This window comes from Arachis hypogaea, chromosome 17 (genome assembly GCF_003086295.3).
Source record: "Arachis hypogaea cultivar Tifrunner chromosome 17, arahy.Tifrunner.gnm2.J5K5, whole genome shotgun sequence".
NCBI classification, from domain to species: Eukaryota; Viridiplantae; Streptophyta; class Magnoliopsida; order Fabales; family Fabaceae; genus Arachis; species Arachis hypogaea.
The window spans coordinates 72409051-72413072 of NC_092052.1; the positions used below are offsets into that span (position 1 = coordinate 72409051).

The 4022-nt window shown below is 41.1% G+C and overlaps 1 non-coding gene across 1 annotated transcript; it reads left to right on the top strand.

Moving 5' to 3' along the window:
• The first annotated feature begins 2322 nt into the window (after window positions 1–2322).
• On the top strand, window positions 2323–2426 carry LOC112768717 (small nucleolar RNA R71). Its single transcript, XR_003186114.1, has one exon. It is a non-coding gene; the product is annotated as a small nucleolar RNA R71 (small nucleolar RNA).
• Window positions 2427–4022: the final 1596 nt, after the last annotated feature.

A 4022-nucleotide genomic window follows, 5' to 3' on the forward strand; every position in this document is an offset into this window, starting at 1 on the left:
TTGTGGGACCCACTGGTCCTGGGAGACTAGGGAATTCGAATTCTCTGCACCCTTATGGGCATTGAACGCCCAGCTTCTACTCCTGGCTGGCGTTAAACGTCAGCTATGTGCTTCTTATAGGGCGTTGAACGCCCATTAGGGTGCTCCTTCTTGGCGTTCAACGCCAGGTCTCTGCCTCTTTCGGGGAGTTAAACGCCCAGTATCTTCTCCCTGGCTGGCATTCAATGCAAGCTTCATGCTCCCTGGCAGCAATGCTACTCCTGATGAGTGTTGAACGCCCACTCTGGCCTCCTTATCTGGCGTTCAACGCCAGTAAAGTTCCTGCTCCAAGGTGTTCTTTTTCTAACTCTGACTATTTCTATTTCTGTTCTAACTACTCCACATGATCACAAACTTAAACAAATATGAAAATTAAACTGACATAACTTAAATAAACTTAAAGAAAAACAAGAAAACATTAATTATTGATGGGTTGCCTCCCAACAAGCGCTTCTTTAACGTCACTAACTTGACGGTTAGCTCCTTACATAGATGGATAGGGGCTCAGAATTTTGCCCCGTACAGTAAACTTCTTGTCTGTGCTCTCATGGATGAGCTCCACATGCTCTAGAGACAGGATCTTGTTCACTATATGTGGAATCACTGAATTGTCAGTGAAGACCACTCTCATGCCAGGTGAGAGGCCTTCAGTAGGGATCTTTTTATCCCTCCATCCTTTAGGTACTTCCTTCTTAGTATCTTTATTTTCAGTGCTTGATAATGGCTACCCAACACCAAACTTAGAGTTGGTGTCTGGGGGTTCTGTATAGCTCTACACTGAGAGAGAGGGTTGGAATACTAAGTGTTGTACAACTGTCTCTCTTTTGTCCGAGGTACAATTAGGGTTAGGCATCTTAAGCAAGATGTGATCCTCCCATAACTATATAATCAGCTCTCTCTTTGCCACATCAATGATGGCATTGGAGTGGTTAGGAAGGATCTTCCAAGGATGATGGATTCATCCTCTTCCTCCCCAGAGCCTTCTCAAAGGTGATGGTGCCTATGGTGCAAGGAATTAGGAAATGTCCGGGGTTTGGCAGCTTCTGAGGTAGTTTCTGTTGAACCAATGCATTGAGTTCCTTGGTTAGCACGGGAGGTTTTTCCTCCAATGTCTCTGTGCCAAACAACTTGGCATTTAGCTTCATGAGGACTCCTAGGTAATGAGTAACTTCCTCTTCCCTGATTTCCTCTTCCTCATCAGAGGAGGAGTGATCCTCATAATCCATGAATTGTAACAACGCATTCAAGGGAACTTCTATAGCCTCCTCAGGAGCCTTAGTTGCCTTCAATTTTTCAATAGAGAACTCTTGAGAGGGCATTAAATGCCTAGCTACCCTATTACTGGCGTTCAACGCCAGCTTGTGTACCTCTTTGGGCGTTGAACGCCCAGTAAGGCCTTCCTTACTGGCGTTCAACGCCAGTGATGGTGCTTTTGTGGGCATTGAACATCCAGTGATGTCTTCCTTACTGGCGTTCAACGCCAGATCATCCCCTTCAGGTTCGGCCTCAACTTCTACAGTGATGGCCTTGCACTTTTCTCTTGGGTTCACTTTAGTGTTACTAGGAAGAGTGTTAGGATGGGTATCAGGAATTCTCTTGCTAAGCTGACCAACTTGTACCTCCAGATTTTTGATGGAGGATTTAGTCTCTGTTATAAAATTGTGAATGGTCTTAGAGAGTTCAGAGACTATGATTGCTAAGTCAGAAAGGCTTTGCTTAGAAGTCTCCATCTGTTGTTGAGAAGATGTGAATGGTGGTCTGTTGTTGAACCTATTCTGAGTTTTTCCACCTTGATTATTGTTGAAGCCTTGCTGAGGCTTCTGTTGATCCTTCCAAGAAAGGTCAGAATGATTCCTCCATGAGAAATTGTAGGTGTTTCCATAGGGTTCTCCTATGAAATTCACCTATTTGATCATGGGTTGATCTGGATCATAGGCATCTCCATCATAGGAGGTGTCCTGAGTGCTGCTAGTTGTAGCATGTGATCCAATCAGATGCTGAGAGATCATATTGACCTGTTGGGTCAAGATCTTGTTCTGAGCCAGTATGGCATTCAGAGTGTCAACTTCCAGGACTCCTTTTTTCTGAGCAACCCCATTGCTCATAGGGTTTCTCTCAGAAATGTACATGAATTGGTTGTTTGCAACTATTTCTATGGGTTTCTGCACCTCTGTAGGCATTTTCTTCAAGTGGAGTGATCCATCAGCAGAATGGTCAAAAGACATCTTGGACATCTCAGATAGACCATCATAGAAGATTCCTAGGATAGACCATTCTGAGAGCATGTCAGGAGGACATTTCCTGATCAGTTGCTTGTATCTTTCCCAAGCTTCATAGAAGGATTCACCCTCTTTTTGTCTGAAAGTTTGTACTTCCACCCTGAGCTTACTCATCTTTTGAGGTGGAAAGAACTTGGCCAAGAAAGCATTTACCAACTTTTCCCAAGAGTCTAGGCTTTCCTTAGGTTGAGAATCCAACCATATTATAGCTCTGTCTTTGAGAGCAAAGAAGAAAAGCATAAGTCTGTAGACCTCAGGATCCACTCCATTGGTCTTAACAGTATCACAGATTTGCAAGAATTCAGATAAGAATTGATGTGGATCTTCTAGTGGAAGTCCATGAAATTTACAATTCTGTTGCATTAGAGAGACTAACTAAGGCTTAAGTTCAAAGTTATTTGCTCTAATGGCAAGTATAGAGATACTTCTTCCATAGAAGTCAAAAGTGGGTGCAGTGACGTCACAAAGAACCTTCCTTGCATTTCCTCCATTATTCTGTTCGGCTGGCATGCTTGTATTTTCTGTTTCTTGTTAGAAAAGTTTTGTGAGGTCTCTTCCAGAGTGTTGGGCTTTAACTTGTTATAAATGCTTCCTTAGGGTCCTCTCAGGTTCAGGATCAGAATCAAAGAGAGGTTCTTTATCCCTGTTCTTGCTCATAAACAAGAAAAATAAAACAAAAAGAAAGAGAATGGAAGTTTCTATGTCAAAGAATAGAGAGCTCCATGTGAGATGTGAAGAAGAAAGAAAAATGAGGGTAGAAGAATGAGATGAAGAATTCGAATGAAAGGATAGAAGAATTCAAAAATTAAGAAGTAAAAAGAGAAACTAGAATTAAAATATTTTTGTTTTTATTTTATTTATTTATTTAATTTCAAAAACAAGAAAGAAATTAAAAGCTAATTAACTGATGAGCGGATGATTTATACGCTTTTTGGCATTATTTTTAGGTAGTTTTTAGTATAATTTAATTAGTTTTTACTATGTTTTTATTAGTTTTCAAGCAAAATTTACATTTCTGGACTTTACTATGAGTTTATGTATTTTTCTATGATTTCAGGTATTTTCTGGCTAAAATTGAGGGACCTGGGCAAAATCTGATTCAGAGGCTGAAAAAGGACTTCAGATGCTGTTGGATTCTGACCTCTCTGCACTCGAAATGGATTTTCTAGAGCTACAGAAACTCAAATGGCGCGCTCTCAATTGCGTTGGAAAGTAGACATCTAGGGCTTTCTAGCAATATATAATAGTTCATACTTTGCCCAATTTTTGATGATGCAAACTGGCATTCAAACGCCAACTTCCTGCCCTATTCTGAAGTTAAACGCCAGAAACAGGTTACAAACCAGAGTTAAAAGCCACAAACAGGCTGCAACCTGGTGTTTAACCCCAAGAGAAGCCTCTACACGTGTAAAGCTCAATGCTCAGTCCAAGCACACACCAAGTGGGCCCCGAAAGTGGATTTCTGTACTATCTGCACTTAGTTACTTATTTTCTGTAACCCTGGCTACTAGTTTAGTATAAAAATAACTTTTAGAGACTTACTATGAACCTCATGAAATTTCACATCTGAATTTTGTATCCTCTACGGCATGAGTCTCTAAACTCCATGGTTGGGGGTGAGGAGCTCTGCTGTGTCTCGATGGATTAATGCAATTACTTCTGTTTTCTATTCAATCACGCTTGTTTCTGTTCTAAGATACTCGC